The sequence below is a fragment of the Dasypus novemcinctus genome, chromosome 9, assembly GCF_030445035.2.
Source record: "Dasypus novemcinctus isolate mDasNov1 chromosome 9, mDasNov1.1.hap2, whole genome shotgun sequence".
Classification (NCBI taxonomy): Eukaryota; Metazoa; Chordata; class Mammalia; order Cingulata; family Dasypodidae; genus Dasypus; species Dasypus novemcinctus.
In genome coordinates this window covers 80,607,667-80,626,019 of record NC_080681.1, presented here as the reverse complement: position 1 = coordinate 80,626,019, position 18,353 = coordinate 80,607,667, and the positions used below count along the sequence as shown (strand labels likewise).

Genomic DNA, 18,353 nt, shown 5'->3' with positions numbered 1-18,353 from the left:
TCCCAGTGTTTCCCTCCTCTCTTTGCTGGTTTTATCCTCAGTCTGGCAGCAAGTAAAAAACGATTTCCTGTGAGACCTTTCAAAATTTCTTAAACCTTAATTTGAATTGTAAATCATTCAAAGTGATGCACTGTTATACAAACTTATTTAACCACGGAATCCTTTCTAGAGGGTTAGGGCTAATGTCCCATGGAATACACTTTGGAAGACGCTGCATAACCTTGTTAAACAGCAATTATTGACTGCTCTATCAGCACAGTTCTTAGTGGTAAGCCACAGACACTTACTCTGGCTTATTTAAGGAAGAAAATAATTTATTAAATAACATTGAATGGGTCATAAAATACCCAGGGAGGCTGGAGGACCAGATCTAGGGGACACACTGGTGATATACTGGAAATATTACTGCTGCTGCCACCAAGTACTAAGCTTGTACACCAAACACCAATAGCCACCAATACTGGGTACCACAACTGGCACCACCACCACAACCACTGACCCAAGAACTCAACCTCCCTGTGAATACTGTTATCTCTACTGCCAGAGAACCCAGGGGGTGAGTATCTAATTGGCTGAGCCTAGGTCATGTTCCTTTATACTTACTGCAAAGGAGGCTGAGAAAACAATCATCTGATATGTCCAGCTTCTAAAATGGAAAGGGGGCTTGGCCTTCCTCCAGAATTTATAAGGTGGAAAATTTCCTGAACCTAAGAAGTGATTTTAATGCTGAGGCCAAAGGAGATTTTAAAATGCCCACATAGTCCACTACTTTATTTGCCCTACATAAACTATACATTTTCCACTTCATATTTACACTTTGAAAACATATCTAATTAATGCAATGCACTGGAAAAGAAATTACCCATCCACAAAAAGTGGCACAACCCAAAGTCTTATCATTTACTACATCAGTTACATCACTTCTATGTGATGACCATTTTCCCTCTAATTCCCATAAAAACACATCTATTGGATCCAGATGTGGTTACTGGGTCACACTAACAACATGGGGGATTTATACTCTGCCACTTCTCCCCCCACAGCTCCCAAATCAGGCCTCACATGAAAGGATCACTATAAAGTGAGTGCTTAGAAACAATATTGTGTCTGATGCAATGATAGTGAATAAAGCGTCAAGTAAGTCTACAGATGATGGCATTATAGCGGAAATTTGGTGGGAGGGAAGTCCAGTTAAGGTCAAATAACTGCTTCATCCATGATGGAAGGGATCCAATGTAATCAAATGGCACCAAGTGCCTGGCTGTTTCCCCTGGGTTCTGGTACCAAGTTCAGAGATTCAATGTTAGTTGCTGCTGCAGGCCAAGTTGGGTACTTGACAGTGGCAGATGACAGGTTGGCCTTGGAGGGGTTGCTGAACTATAGAGAGTGGCCTTAATGTGATATTGCTTCATATGGCCCAGAGGGGCATGGGAGAGCAACCAAATTTTCCTGCCCAATGGAGAGAGTGCAAGTTGTGCTAAGAGGGGCCAGTGAACCTGGAGGGGCTTGCTGCCAGGATAAAGGGGCAAGTGAGTACACTGACCTGATAGAAAAATAGACATCTCAGCAGATGCAAGTATGGAAAGATGCACAAGGACCAGGAAACTGCCTATAAGGGCAATGCCTCCTATCTGAAGTCATGACTTGTACAGCCCCTAAAATTTAGATGATACCCAGAGAAGAAAGTAGAAAAAATCCTGAAGTTGACGGACTATAAACCTCAAATAACTGTAAAACATTGAACCTGACTATAAAAGATTTCTCTGTCTTCATACAGAATGGGGGTTTGAAAAAAATTGTCATTGGAAAATACAATTACGTTCTTTTTTTGTAATTATATTACTTGGCTTGAAATTTTGTATCTGCTACACTTGTTATTTTTTTTTATTGTTTTTTTTTTTTTTAAAGATTTATTTATTTACTTACTTCTCTCCCCTTTCCCCCTCATCCCCCCGAACCAGTTGTCTGTTCTCTGTGTCTATTTGCTGCATCATCTTCTTTGTCCGTTTCTGTTGTTGTCAGTGGCGCGGGAATCTGTGTTCCTTTTTGTTGCGTCATCTTGTTCTGTCAGCTTTCCATGTGGGTGGCGCCATTCTTAGGCACGCTGCATGTTCTTTCATGCTGGGTGGCTCTCCTTATGGGGTGCACTCCTTGCGTGTGGGGCTCCCCTACGCGGGGGACACCCCTGCGTGGCAGGCACTCCTTGTGCGCATCAGCACTGCACATGGGCCCCTCCACACGGGTCAAGGAGGCCCGGGGTTTGAACCGCAGACCTCCCATGTGGTAGACGGACACCCTAACCACTGGGCCAAGTCCGCTTCCCGACTTGCTATTCTTGAATACAAATTGCATGGTATAGTATAATGGTTAAAAGCATGAATTCAGGAGCCAAACTGCCTGCATTCAAATCCCAGCTCTGATTCCTACTGGCATGGACAAATTACTTACATGCTGTGTGCCTCAGTTTTCTTATCTGTAAAGCAGGGATTATGATGATGATGGTAGTTGCACCAAATTCATCAGATTGTGAAAATTAAGAGTTAGTAAAACTGGAGAGTTTAGAACAGTTCCTGGCACACAGTGTTATGTAAGTGTTTGCATCATCAGGTAAAGAATATTTGAAATCAGCAGTCTTGCAATGTCTTTGCTTGCATGACCTCTGAAAGAATTTTGGAAAACTATGTACTCCCTCATTTTTAAATTGACCTCTGGAAGTTTCATCCGAAGTTTAAAGAATTGCAAGGGACATAATTTCTGGTGTACTGTAAATATTAATATTTAAAAATAAAACTGTTACATAACTTTTAAAAATATTATTTGCTAGAGTGCTGTGCCACGCAGGGGTGTCTCCCATGTAGGGAAGCTCTATGTGCAAGGAGTGCGCCCTGTAAGGACGCCCCATGTGAATAAAGCACTGCCTGCCCAGGAGTGGCGCTGCACACATGGAGAGCTGATGCAGCAAGATGATGCAACAAAAAGAGACACAGATTCCTGGTGCCACTGACAAGAATACAAGCGGACACAGAGGAACACACAGAGAATGGACACAGAGAGCAGACAACTGAGGGCAGGGGAAGGGGAGAGAAATAAATTAGAAAATAAATCTTAAAAAAAAAATGCTAGTGAATTTTTATCAGGATTGCAGTGAATCTGTATATCAATTTGAGTAGAATTGACATCTTAATGATATTTAGTCTTCTAATCTGTGAGCATGGAATGTTCTATCAGTTATTTAGGACTTCTAAAAATTTTTTTAACATTTAGTTGCAGTTTTCTGAATACAAGTGCTTTACATCATTGGTTAAGTTTATTCTTATTTGAGTTTTATCTGTCATGTTTTATTTTCACCATTCTTTTCACACTTTTAATTACTTTTATTGATATAATCTTCATTTCTAGACTCTCATCCAGGTCTTTCTCTCCTATCTTTTCATTCTCAGTACACTCTTTAGAATTTCCTGAAAATCTGGTCTCTTGGTTAGAAATTATCTGTTTTTGTTTATCTGAATATTCTAAACTCACCCTCGTTTTTGAAAGACAATCTTTCTGGATATATGATTCTTGACTGCAAGTTTTTCTCTTGTAGTATCTTAAATATATCATACCACTGTCTTCTTGCCTCCATGGTTTCTGATGAGAAATCAGCACTTAATCTTACTGGGTATCCCTTATGTTATGTATTGCTTTTCTCTTGCTGTTCTCAGAAGTCTCTCTTTGTCTTTGGCATTTGACATTCTGATTACTATGTGTCTTGGAGTTGGTCTATTTGGATTTTTTCAGATGGGAGTATGTTGTGCTTCTTGGACATAGATATCTACATCCTTCAATAGGGTGGGGAAATTTTCTACCATTATTTCTTCAAATAATCCTCCTGCCCCTTTTCTCTTCTCTTCTCCTTCTGGGACACCCATGACACGTATGAAAACATGTCTATTGCTCTTATTTAGTTCCCTGAGACCTTGTTCAATTTTTTCCATTCTTTTCTTCATCTGTTCTTTTGTATGTTACTTTCAGAGGCCATTTCTTCAATCTCAACAATCCTTTCTTCTGCCTCCTCAAATCTGCTATTATATGATTCCAATGTTTCATAAATTTCATGTATTCTGCCTTTCATTTCCATAAGCTCTGCTCTTTTTCTATGTATGCTTTCAAACTCTTCTTTGTGCTCATCCAATGTCTTCTTAATATCCTTAATCTTTTTAGCCATCTCACTGAATTTATTAAGGAGATTTTTTTGAACATCTATGATTAGTTGTCTCAACTCCTTTATGTCATCTGGAGGCTTATCTTGTTCCTTTAATTGGGCCATAGCTTCCTGTTTCTTGGTGTGGATTGTAATTTTCTGTTGTTGTCTTGACTTCTGGCTTATAGAGTATTTATTCTGGGTGCAGTTTTTCTCTTTAGTTTAGGGCTTCCTGCCTTTTCTCCCTTGCTGGTTGTATTAGTAGGAGCCAAGGATGTAGTTGGTGCTATAAGCTCTGGAAGCTCAAGCTGCCCTCATTACTCCATGGACTGATGAAGCTCTCCCAATTTTCTCTTTTGCCAGGGGTAGGGTCAGAGTCACAACTGTGTAGAATAATCTAAGTCATGTACACCTAGACTGTAGTTGCCCAGAGAGACTGATGAAGCTTCATGCCCCCTTCTGCCCTGCTGGGGTGGGGATGAAGTTGCTGGTGTGGGCAGCAGTGTATGCAGTGTGGGTCCAAGATGACGGCAGTTGCCCTGGTAGACTTTCTGTTATTCAGTCTGTGCCAGCCAAATGTACATGCAGTTACCTGGATAGGCTGGTGCAGGGCTTGTCAGCCTCCTCCCTGCCAGAGGTGGGGCTGAAGACTAGGCTAGGACTGCAGGCTGATCTGGGTGAAAGAAACCAGTCCCTACCATTACTGTGATTTTTGTTAGCTTGGCTTTCTCTCAAGCTGGGGGCAGAGTCAGGATAGAAGGATAGAAGCAGTCAAAGAAGAACACACAGCAAATGGACACAGAGAACAGACAACTGGGGCCGGCGGTGGGGGAGGGGATAGGGGAGAGAAAAAAAGACCTAAAAAAAAAAGACAACTTCTGATTAGTATATTAAAAAAAAAAAAACCACATAGGGGGAAGCAGATATGGCTTAACCGATAAAGCGTCCACCTACCATATAGGAGGTCCAGAGTTTGAACTCAGAGCCTCCTGGCCCATGTGCAGTGCTGCTGCGCACAAGGAGTGCCATGCCATGCAGGGGTGTCCCGTGCGTAAGGGTGCTCCATGCACAAGGAGTGCACCCCACAAGAAAAGTGCAGCCCACCCAAGAGTGGCACCACACACACGGAGAGCTGACGCAGCAAAATGACGCAACAAAAAAGACACAGATTCCCATGCCACCTGATGAGAATGCAAGCGGACACAGAAGAACACACAGCTAATGGACACAGAGAGCAGATGGCGGGGGAAAGGGGGAGAGAAATAAATAAAAATAAATCTTCAAAAAAAACAACACATAGTCTGTAAAACAAACAGAACCCTAATGCAAACCATGGACTCTAGTTAACAGTACAATTATAATAATATTCTTTCATAAGTTATAACAAATGTACCACACTAATGACAAGGTGTAAATAATAGGGGGAATATATGGGAACTGTATTTTCTGCATTTTTCTTCCATAAACCTATAACTTCTCAAATTAAAAAAAATCTGGTTCGTGTATCTGGAGAACTTATGGCTAGAATGAGACAGGGTCCAGCATTAATTCTATTTTTCATTTCAAAAGTATTCTCAAAATGTTAAAAACTTAATTCTCAAACAGACTCTTAGTGCATACCAAAGGTTTTTTAAATAAAATTTTATTGAAGTATATCATTCATACGTGAACATACATAAACAATAAGTGTAGAGTAAAAGTTGTGAAAACATGCATATCCTCATGCGTCACCCCACCACCATCTCACATTGTTGTGAAACATCTGCTATAAACTATGAAAGAGCATTGTCAAAACATTGCTACTAACTATAGCTCATATCTTACATTTGGTGTATTTTCCCCAACACCCTGTATTAGTATTATACATTTATTATACTTCATGAGAGAATGTTCTCATATTTGTCCTGTGAAGCACAGTCCATCACCCACCACAGGATTCCCTATGTTGTACAGTCCCATGCTTTGTACTGTTCATTCAAAGTGTACATGCAGTGGCTCTCACTTTCATCACAGTTGTGCTGTCATCATCTCAGTCAATTTTAGAACTTTTTCATTACTCCAAAAGGAAAAAATTTCCACACCTCTTATATCCCCCTATAGTTGTCTCTTAACTTTGATAGAATAACTTCTTTGCCATTGCTGCAATATTACAATATTACCGCTATCATCCATAAGTTACAATAGTTGTGATTTTCCTGTGTATCACTATGTTTTCAATACTTTGTATAGGAAGAACATTATTAAATTTATACTACTAACCACAGTTTTCACTACCAAAATCACTGTTATACATCCCCTAGATTATTTTCTAGTTTCCTTTCAACTGACATTTACATCCAGACTACACCTTTCAGTAAAATTCTCATTTATAAATCAGCAGTGTTAGTCAAACCCACCATAACGTGTTACTATCAACTCTATTAATTTCCACTTTCACAATAAACCTTGTTAAAATTTCTATATACTTTGAGCATTAGCTCCCTTTCTCAACCCCCATTCTATCTCCTAGTGACCTATATACTCTAGAGTTTACCTCCATTAGTTTACTCATCACATTTAGTTTATATTAGTGAGACCATAAAATATTTGTCCTTTTGTGTCTGGCTTATCTCACTCAACATAATATCCTCAAAGTTCATCCATGTTATAATATACATCCTGACTTCATTTCTTCTTACAGCTGAATAATATTCCACTGGCTGTATAAATCACATTTTCTTTAGTCATTCTTCAGTTGATGGACACTTGGGCTGGTTCCATATTTCAGCAATTGTGAATAATGCCGCTATGAATATCGGTGTGCAAATATGTCAGTTCGTGTCCTTGCTTTCAGTTCTTCTGAATATATTCCTTTAATAGGATTGCTGGATCATATGGCAGTTATATATTCAACTTCTTGAGGTACCGCCAAACTGACTTCCACAGAAGCTGAACCATTCTACATTCCCACCAACAGTAAAGTGTTCCTGTTTCTCCACATGATCTTTAGCACTTGTAGTTTTTTGTGTGTTTTTTTTTTTATGATGGCCATTCTATAAGGTGAAAAATGTTATCCCATTGTAGTTTTTTCCTAATAGCTAGGGATGATGAACATTTTTTCATGTATCTTTTAGCCATTTGTATTTCCTCTTTGGAAAAATGTCTATTCAAGTCTTTTGCCCAGTTTTTAATTGGGTCCCTTGTCTTTTCATTGTTGAGTTGTATGATATCTTTATATAACATGGATATCAAACCCTTGTCAGATAGGTGGTTTCCAAATATTTTCTTCCATTGAGTAGGCTGCTGTTTTACTTTCTTGACAAAGTCTTTTGAAGAAAAATGTTGTTTAATTTTGAGGAATTACCATTTATCCAATTTTCCTTTCAATGCTTGTGCTTTGGGTGTAAGGTTTAAGAAACCACTACCTACCACAGGAACTTGAAGATGTTTTCCTACATTTTCCTCTGGGAGTTTTATGGTTGTAGCTTTTATATTTAGGTCCTTGATCCATTTTGAGTCAATTTTTGTATAAGGTGTGAGAGAGGGGTCTTCTTTCTTTCTTTTGGATATTATCCAGTTCTCCCAGCTCCATTTGTTGAATAGACTGTTCTGGCCCAGCTGGGTGGGCTTGACTGCCTTGTCAAAAATCACTTGACCACAGATGTGAGGGTCTATTTCTAAATTCCCAATTTGGTTCATTGATCAAAATGTCTATCTTTATACCAGTACCGTGTTTTTACCACTGTAGCTAAGTAATATGCTTTGAAGTCAGAAAGTGAAAGTCCTCCAACCTCATTCTTCTTTTTAAGACATTTTTGGCTCTTTGAGTCCCTTTACCCTTCCAAATATTTTCCAGTTTTGCCAGTGTGCCTCATATATCTTGGGGCACCCAGATTAGGTGAATAAATATTACAGTTATTTATTCTTGGTCAATTGCCCCTTTATTAATATATAATGACCTTCTACATCTAATAGTTTCACATTTTAAATCTATTTTGTCCGATATTAGTATCAGTACTCCAGGCCTCTTTTTTTTTAAAGATTTATTTTATTTATTTCTCTGTGTGTGTATTTGCTGTGTGTTCTTCTGCACCTGCTTGCATTATCTGGCAGAACTGGGAAACTGCGTCTCTTTCTGTTGAGTCATCTTGCTGCATCAGCTCTCCATGTGTGTGGGACCACTCCTGGGCAGGCTGCGCTTTTTTCACACGGGGCACACTCCTTGAGCATGGGGTAGGAGCACCCCTGCGTGGCACAGCACTCCTTGTGCACGGGAGCACTGCATGTGGGCCAGCTTACCACAGGGGTCAGGAGGCCCTGGGGATCGAACCCTGAACCCTCCATGTGGTAGATACACGCTCTATCAGTTGAGCCACGTCCGCTTCCCTCCAGACCTTTTTTGATTACTATTTGCATGGAATATCTTTTTCCAATTTTTCACTTTCAACCTGGTTGTGAGTCTCTTGTAGATAGCATGTAGATGGTTCATTATTTTAATCCATTCTGTCAGTCTTTGTTTTTTAATTGGGGAATTCAAATCATTAATGTTCAATATCAATATTGTAAAGGCATTACTTATGTTGCCCATTTTATCCTTTGGCTTTTTATTGTCGTAACTTACTATTATCTGTATTTTTATGCCTTAAGTTACCCTTACTAATCATTGTCATTTCTACACTCTTCTCCAAATCTCTTGCCCTTGTTTTTTCCTTTCAGGCCATAGCACTCTCTATAGTGTCTCTTGTAAATCTGGTCTTTGGTAACATACTCTCTTAGTTTTTGTTTGTCTGTGAAAACTTTAATCTCACCTCATATTTGAAGGACAATTTTGCCAGATAAATTGTCTGACAGGTTTCCTCATTCAGTATCTTAAATACATCATCCCACTTTCTTCTTGCCTCCGTGGTTGTGTTTTGTGTTTTATTAAGAGTTTTTAAAAATTTATTTCTCTTCCCTCCCCGCCCCCAGTTGTCTGCTGTCTGTGTCCATTTGCTGTGTGTTCTTCTTGTCTGCTTGTATTCTTGTCAGCTGCACCAGGAATCTGTGTCTCTTTTTGTTGTGTCGTCTTGCTGTGTCAGCTCTCCATGTGTGTGGTGCCACTCCTGGGCAGGCTGCACTTTTTTTTGCATGGGGTGACTCTCCTTATGGGGTGCACTCCTTGCACGTGGGGCTCCCCTACATGGGGGACACCCCTGCATGGCACAGCACTCCTTGCGCACATCAGCACTGCACATGGGCCACCTCATCACATGGGTCAGGAGGCCCTGGGTTTGAGTCCTGGACCTCCCATGCGGTAGGCAGACACTCAATCCGTTAAGCCAAATCTGCATCCCTCACCTCCATGGTTTTTGATAAGAGATTGGCACTTAATCTTATTGAGGTTACCTTGTATGTGATGCATTGCTTTTCTCTTGCTACTTTCAAGATTCTTTTTTTTTTTTCCTCTCTCCCTTTCCCTGCCCACCCCCACTGCCCCAGTTGTCTGCTCTCTGTGTCCATTCACTGTGTCTTCTTTTGTGTCCGCTTGTATTCTTGTCAGCAGCACCGGGAATCTGTCTCTTTTTGTTGTGTCATCTTGCTGCATCAGCTCTCCACATGTGTGGTGCCACTCCTGGGCAGGCTGCACTTTTTTTGCACTGGGCAGCTCTCCTTACGTGGTGCGCTCCTTGCGCGTGGGGCTCCCCTATGCAGGGGACACCCCTGCATGGCATGGCACTCCTTGCATGCATCCACTGCATGTGGGCCAGCTCATCACATGGGTCAGGAGGCCCTGGGTTTGAACCCTGGACTTCCCATGTGGTAGGAGGACACTCTATCCATTGAGCCAAATCCGCTTCCCAGGATTCTCTCTTTATCTCTGGTATTGGTCATTCTAAATAGTAGGTAATTTTCAAAATCATTCTGTTTGAGGTATGTTGTCCTTGGATATTGAAATTTATGGCTTCAGAAGTTTTGGTCAAATTTCCTCAAATGTCATTTCTGCACCTTTTTGATTCTTTTCCCCTTCTAGGAAACCGATAGTGTATATTTGTGGTTTTGTGTTGTCATTCAATTCCCTGAGCCCCTGTTCTATTTTTTTCCATTCTTTTCTCTTTCCGTTCTCCTGTCTTTTCATGTTCAGATGCTGTCCTTTATTTCACTAATTTTGTTTTCCATCGATTCAAATCTTCTATTATATGCCTCTAACGTATTTTTTTAAAGACTTATTTTTTATTTATTTCTCTCCCCTTCTCCGCCATTCCCCCCCGCCCCCCGCACTTGTCTGCTCTGTGTCCATTTGCTGTGTGTTCCTCTATGTCTGCTTGTACTCTTGTCAGTGGCACCAGGAATTTGGTGCCACCTTTTGCTGTGTTATCTTGCTGCGTCAGGTCTCCGTGTGTGCGGCGCCACTCCCAGGCAAACTGCACTTTTTTTGCACGGGGCGGCTCTCCTTATGGGGCACACTCCTTGCGTGTGGGGCTCCCTTAGGTGGGGGACACCCCTGCATGGCACAGCACTCCTTGCGCACATCAGCACTGTGTGTGGGCCAGCTCACCACATGGGTCAGGAGGCCCTGGCTTTGAACTGTGGACCTTCCATATGATAGGTAGACGCTCTATCAGTTGAGCCAAATCTGCTTCCTTCTAATGTATTTTTAATCTCATCCATTGTGTCTTTCATTCCCATAAGCTCTGTTACTTTTTTATGCAGGCTTTCAAATAGTTCTTTATGTTCACCCAGTGTCTTCTTAATATCCTTTCTCTCTTTATATTTTCCTTCAATTCCTTGATTTATGTGGCTGTCATTGATTAGTTGTCTTAAATCCTGTGTCTTGTCATGGTTTTTGTTTTTTTTCCTTTGGGCCATATCTTCTTACTTCTTAGTGTGGCTTGTTATTTTTTGCTGTTTAGGTACCTGAATAAGTTGGTGTATTTACTCTGATGGTCAATTTTTCTCTCTTGCATAGTGATTTTGTTTCATGGCTCTTCTTTTATTTTTGATTCAACTTATTCTTAGTTTTTAACCTTGCCCAGCTTAAGTTATCAAAATAGGGCCAGGGTCTCACTAATGGGGTGCAGATCAGATCAAAGTGATTGAGACAAGAGGTACCTAAAAGCAATTTTTCCTGCTGGCCAGCAAATGGTGCTCACCAGCAAATCTTTCCACAGAGGTGTCTCAACCTCCACTTGGTATGACAAAAGCCAAGATTCAAAATAGTCTCTGCTGGTCAAACTCACTGAACAGAAACCACTCTCTACCCTCCACTGCACTCTTCCTCTTCCCAGGGAGGGAGACATCTGCTCCCCTCTCAGTTGGCTACAGCGATGCCATTCCTGGGTCCAGCAGTCAGTAACTCAGTTTTCATTTTGGCTTCTTCGTCTCTCTGTCCTTCATCTCCTGGGGGGTGTGCAGTGCTTTTCTGGTCTGCAGAGCCCCAAAGCAGGTCCCTTGGACAGCTTTTTGTCCTTCCTCTTTTGGTTTTTTGAGAGAGTTGAGTCCTGCCTACCTACCCTGATGCCATCTTCCTGGAACTTTTAACTCAAGTTGCATGCCAGTTTTGATCAACTCACTAATGAAAACCAGCATGATGACAAAACTAATTCAAAGGAGGAGACAAGAAATTTACATATGTACTGTCGATAAAAAGGAATTCTGAAATAAAACTGCTAACTCAGATACAAAACTAGTTAGTGACCTATAGGGCAGTAAATCTGTAACATTTGAGCTTATCTTCTCATTGGGATAGAAATAATTTTCAACTTATTAGTTTTCCACAATTTAGCAGCTAACCCTATATAGTTGTAAAATGTGTGGATTCTAATTAATAGCAAATAGTAAATCAAATTAAATTATATTCTCCTAGAAAGTCAGATAATCTGTTAGGCAGGCTTATTAGACAATGCTCTAAAGTGACATTAACCCTCCTACAAAGGCGTGTCAGTGGTTTCCTGTCCTTGGACATGTAAGAATTGGAGGCAAAAAGATGTGGACTTGGAGAAGTCTGGAGCCCGCTTGCTCCCCGCAGGCTCAAGATCATCCTTTCCCACACAGAAAATAAAATAAATAAATAAAGTGACATTAACAATTTTGAGCAACTTTTCTTATTAAAATAATAAGTTATTATTTTTAGAGCTATATATATGCTGAGAAATGTACACATAAATAACTATATGGCAATAGAACTTTCGTTATTGCAATGCATTGAACTCCTTGAACAGAGTTGTATGCCAAAAATCAGTGAAATTATATGAAAAATTATTTTAATGGCATATCAGTAATAATTCTACTAGGAAAAAAAATTCAATTAGGTTCTCTTTCAGTCATGCTGCAAAGAAATAGAAAACACCTAGTTTGTGAAAGAATTTATTATCCATTCATTAGAGTCATTCACTTTTTCCATTTCTGGGAAGAATGCCAAAAAGATTAATCAAATACCTGTTAACTCTACCTCAGACCTTTTCACTTGTATTTGAGATACTTTGCACAACCCACATTTCTCAGGAAAAAAGCCAAGAAAATATTGGCTAATATAATATGCACTGATAAGATGCATTTCTCTTATCATTTTATCAAACACTTCATTTAATTTATGGAAAAAGTTTAAAATATTATGTAATTGGCCAAGACAATCTTTACTGTCAAATCAATCAGCTAATTCAGATTTTCTTCCAGCAAGATTGACTTTATTTTGAAGAACTGGAATAAGTGTTTTAAAATCAAATGTATTTGGACTTCTGGGAAAATATAGAATTAGAAAAGCAGGCAGCTCACTTCTCTACCAGAAAAATAAAGCTAGAGGACAGGCAGAAGTTGTTTGGAACACTCTCATATGGCACAGGACACGAGGGGAAGATAAGATAGTAACCAGAAGAGAGATGAAGGAAAGGAGTCTAAGTTGACTGGAAAAAATACTATGAGTAAAGCTGCAGCAGCAGTTGCTGGCACCCATCTCACCACCTTCAGAACAAACAGCACTGGGTCCTCTGGCCCCTGATAAGTGGCTACAGATCAAGGGGGCCCTCTTCCCCAAGAAAGGGAGAGGGAGGGACACAGCCTACAGCAAATTCAGATTTTGGCCAGAGAACTTGGTCTGCTGCATTGGAAGGGTTCCACGCTTCCAGGCCTGGTAGGTCCCAACATTGCTTGCCCTGAGAGCCAGTACGAAGCTAGATAATTTGCCTTCTCAAACACCCTGCCTACTGCTCTGGGCTGGTTGCTAAGGACACAGAAGGAGGGAAGGTGCAGCCAGCCAAGGAAGGAGAGTAATTTCAAGAAAGTTTGCTTGCCAGACTTGGCCCACCCTGATTATACTGCTTCTGCACTATCCACCTGGGCAGGGTTACAGAGAATGCATTCCCCCATACTATCTAGGGCCAGAGCTGAGGTCTGTCAAAGAGCGCCATCTTCTGGCAGACCAGGGAAGTGCATGCAAAGAAAGGAAAAATACAAATAAAAGAGGCAATCTGGTGCCTTTATTGCCCCCCTCTCCATGGCCCTTGGAAACTGGCCTGCACCCCATTACTGAGGTCCTTAGCCCTGGTATGAGCAGTTAAACAGGTGCAATCCTAAATATCTAGAACAAGTTGAACCAAGAACCAAGAACAGTGGTAGCACATAGCTACTTAACAATCAATCCCTAGGCAAGAGACAGACAGAATGTCAGAGTAAACTCAGCATCAGAATCAGATGCCTAGACATCAGCCAAAATTACAAGCCATACAAAGAAAAAGGAAGATATGACTCAGGCAAAGAAACAAATCAAAGCTCCACATGAGACACAGCACTTGAAACAACTAATCAGTGATGTTCATACAAATCTAAATCAAATCATGGGGTTAAAGGACATCATGGCTAAGAAATAAAAGATATGAAGAAGATGCTGGATGAACACAAAGAAGAAATCTGAAAGCTTGGATAGAAAAATAGTAGAGCTTATGGAATGAAAAACATAATAAATAAGATTAAAAATACAATAGAGACAACAACAGATTTGAAATGGCAGAAGAAAGAAAAAGTGATGCAGTGGTCAGAATAGTTGAAATTGAAAATATAGAAGAACAGAGAGAGAAAAGAATGGAAAAAACTGAACAGGGCCTCAGGAATATGAATGCTAGCATAAAGCACACCAACATACATGTCATGGGAGTTCCAGAAGGAGATGAGAGGAGAAAAGGGGCAGAAAGAATATTTCAGGAAATAATGAATGAAAATTTCCCAACTCTCATGAGAGACATGAATATACATGGCCAGCAAGCACAGTGTACTCCAATTAAAAGAAATCCAAATAGACCAACCCCAAGACACATAATATTCAGAATGTCAAACACCAATGATAAAGGGAAATTTCTGAAAGCAGTAAGGGAGATGTGAAATAATACATATAAGGAACATACAGTATGACTTACTGTGGCTTTCTCTTCAGAAACCATGTAGGCAAGAATGCAGTGGTATGATATAATTAAGGGATTGAAAGAGAAAAACTACTGGCCAAGACTTCTCTTATCTGGCAAAATGTCCTTCAAATATGACAGCAAGTTTAAAATATTCACAGATAAACAGAGACTAAGAGTTTGTAAATAAGAATCCAGATCTGCAGGGAACACTAAAGGGACATCTACAGCCAAGAGAGACTCTGGCTTAGAAGAGAGTATAGAAGTGAACACTATCAGAAAGGGTAACCAAAAGGTAGAAAGACATGGGAGGCGGATTTGGCTCAAAGGATAGAGCATCCACCTACCACATGGGAGGTCCAAGGTTCAAACCCAGGGCCTCCTGACCTGTGTGGTGAAGCTGGCCCATGTGCAGTGCTGATGCGTGCAACGAGTGCTGTGCCATACAGGGGTGTCCCCCGTGTAGGGGAGCCCCACACGCAAGGAGTGTGCCCCCTAAGGAGAGCCACCACGTGTGAAAAGAATGCAGTCTGCCAAGGAGTGGTGCCGCACACATGGAAAGCTGATGCAGCAAGACGACACAACAAAAAAGAGACACAGATTCCCGGTGCTGCTGACAGGAATACAAGCAGACACAGAAGAACACACATTGATGGAAACAGAGAGCAGACAACTGGGGGGGTGGGGGGGTGGGGGGTGGGGGAAGGGGAGATAAATAAGTAAAAAAGAAATCTTTAAAAAAAAAAAGATAGAAAAACAGACAAAAATAACATATGACATATGAAAGCCAAAGGAGAAATTGAAGTATGTAATGCCTTTACAGTAATAACATTGAATGTTAATGGATTGAACTCCACAATCAAAAGACATGGGCTGACAGAATGGATAAGAAAACATGTGCCATCCATATGCTGTTAGCAGGAGACTTATCTTAGACCCAAGGATGCAAATAAACTGAGAGAAGTTGGAAAAAGATATCTCATGCAAAGAGTAACCAAGAGAGAACAGAGGTAGCTATATTGGTGTCTTTAAATACAAAAAAGTGATGAGATGCAGAAGGCCATTATATATTAATAATAGGGATAATTCACAGGAAGCAGTAGCGGGCATAAATATCTATGCACTTAACCAGGTGTCCCAGAATATATTAGGTACACTCTGGCAAAACTGAAAGGAAAAATAGATGTTTCTACAATAATAGATGGAGACCTCAACACACCACTCACATCAATAAATAGAATTAGACAGAAGATCCAAATGGAAATGGAGAACTTGAACAATATGATAAACAAGCGGGACTGTGACAGACATATACAAAATCAATGAATGTAAATACACCATATTAACAAATCAAAGGGAAAAACACCACATGATTATCTTGACTGATACAGAAAAGGAGTTTGACAAAATCCAGCATCCTTTCTTGATAAAAACACTTGGAAAGATAAGTATAGAAAGAAAATTCCTCAATATAATAAAGGGCATATATGAAAATCCCACAGCCAACATTCTACTCAATAGGGTGAGGTTGAAAGCTTTCCCTCTAAGATCAGAAACAAGACAAAGATGCCCATTTTTGCTAGAGCAATTAGGCAAAAAAAAAAAAAAGGCATTCAAATTGGAAAAGAGGAAGTAAAACTCTAACTATTCACAGATATGATCCATTATTTAGAAAATTGTAAAATTTCTACAACAAAGCTATTAGAGCTAAAAAATGAGATCAGCAAAGTAGGATACAAGATCAACATGCAAGAAATCAGTAGTGTTTTTATATACTAGTAATGAGCAAGCTAAGGAAGAAATCAAGGGGAAAATTTCCTTACAACAGCCTCAAACATCTAGGAATTAATTTAACCAGAAATGTAAAGGATCTATATTCAGAAAACTACAAATATATTAAAGATCTAAACAAATGGAAGGGCATTCCATGTTCATGGATTGGAAGACTAAACATTGTGAAGATGTCAATTCTACCCAAACTAATTTATAGATTCAATGCAATAGTAATCAAAATTCCAACAGCCACTTTTCACAGAAGTAGAAAAGTCAATTACCAAATTTATTTAGAAGGAAAAGGAATCCCAAATAGCCAAAAACATCCTAAAAAAGAAGAGTGAAGTTGGAGAACTCAGGCTTCCTGACCTTAAAGTTATTATAAAGCTACAATGGTCAAAACAGCATGGTGGGAAACGGACTTTGGCCCAGTGGTTAGGGCGTCCGTCTACCACATGGGAGGTCCGTGGTTCAAACCCCAGGCCTCCTTGACCCGGGTGGAGCTGGCCCATGACCAGTGCTGATGCGCGCAAGGAGTGCCACCCCACGCAGGGGTGTCCCCCGCGTAGGGGAGCCCCACGCGCAAGGAGTGCACCCGTAAGGAGAGCCGCCCAGCGTGAAAGAAAGTGCAGCCTGCCCAGGAATGGCGCCGCCCACACTTCCTGTGCCGCTGACGACAACAGAAGCGGACAAAGAAACAAGATGCAGCAAAAAGACACAGAAAACAGACAACCGGGGGAGGGGAATTAAATAAATAAAAATAAATCTTTAAAAAAAACAAAAAACAAAAAAACAGCATGGTATTGGCATAAAGTTAGACACACTGATCAATGGAATTGAATTGAGAGTTCAGAAATAGATCTGCACCTCTATGATCAATGGATTTTTTGACATGCTTACTAAGTCCATTTTTCTGGGACAGAACAACAAATGGTGTTGGGAGAACTGGATATTCATACTCAAAAGAATGAAAGAGAACCCCAATCTCACAACCTATGCAAGAATCAACTAAAAATGGATCAAAGACCTAAACATAAAAGCCAGGACCATAAAACTGCTAGAAGATAACACAGGGAAACATCTATTGAGAACTTCTGGTAGGTGGGGGTTTCTTAATCCTTACACCCCAAGCACAAGAAAAAAAAAATTGATAGTTGGGATCTCCCCAAAATTAAACTCATCTGTACCTCAAAAGACTTTGTGAAGTGCGTAAAAAGGCAGCCTACTCAATGGGAGAAAATATTTGGAAATCACACATCTGATAAGGGTCAACTATCCATGATATATGAAGAGATCCTACAACTCAACAATAAAAAGACAAATGACCCAATTAAAAAATAGGCAAAAGACCCGAACAGACATTTTCCTAAAGAAATACAGATGGTTAAAAAAACACACGAAAAAATTAATCTCCTCACTGACTGAAAATGGGTGGCAAAGGATGAATAGAAATAAAAGATATTTTAAGCAGAGGGAGAAGGTTGAGCAAAGACACAAAGCATACAACAGTATGTTGTAAGGGGAACTTGAAGCAATTTGTTGTCACAACACAAAACACAAAGACATGAATGGAAATAAGTAAGACTGAAGGGGCAGGCAGCTTCTTAAAGGCCATGTTAAAGATATTGACTTTAGCACTTAGAAAAGTGCTATACAGTATACTGAGGTTCAAACACTTGCTCTTTTCAATCCTATTATCCTGAAGGTGGCAGGACATCCCTTTAAGAATGGGACACGTCACATTTGCATTTTGGAAAGATCACTCAGAGGGGAACAAGGAGGATCGATTACAGGAGGAAAGAATATTGGAGGCAAACAGGTTTAAGAAACTGTCACAATAAATAGAATAGGAAAGAGAAAAGGCTTGCTCAGTGCCAAGACAGTGATAATAAGAACAGATGAGCCCTGGTGTGCACTTGAATGTAGGAGGTGGAGAGGGAGGAGTCTAGGATGACTCCTAGATTAGGTCCTCAAGGTTAGTTATTTTTCCTGAAGTGATCACCATTCCTCCCTCCATTTTCCAAAAACAAAAAGGCCATCACACACAC

The 18,353-nt window shown here is 40.3% G+C and overlaps 1 non-coding gene across 1 annotated transcript; it reads left to right on the top strand.

The window, feature by feature from the left end:
* Positions 1-12,061: 12,061 nt before the first annotated feature.
* On the top strand, positions 12,062-12,193 carry LOC111760008 (small nucleolar RNA SNORA38). The gene has a single exon (XR_009187437.1). It is a non-coding gene; the product is annotated as a small nucleolar RNA SNORA38 (small nucleolar RNA).
* The last annotated feature ends 6,160 nt before the right edge of the window (positions 12,194-18,353 follow it).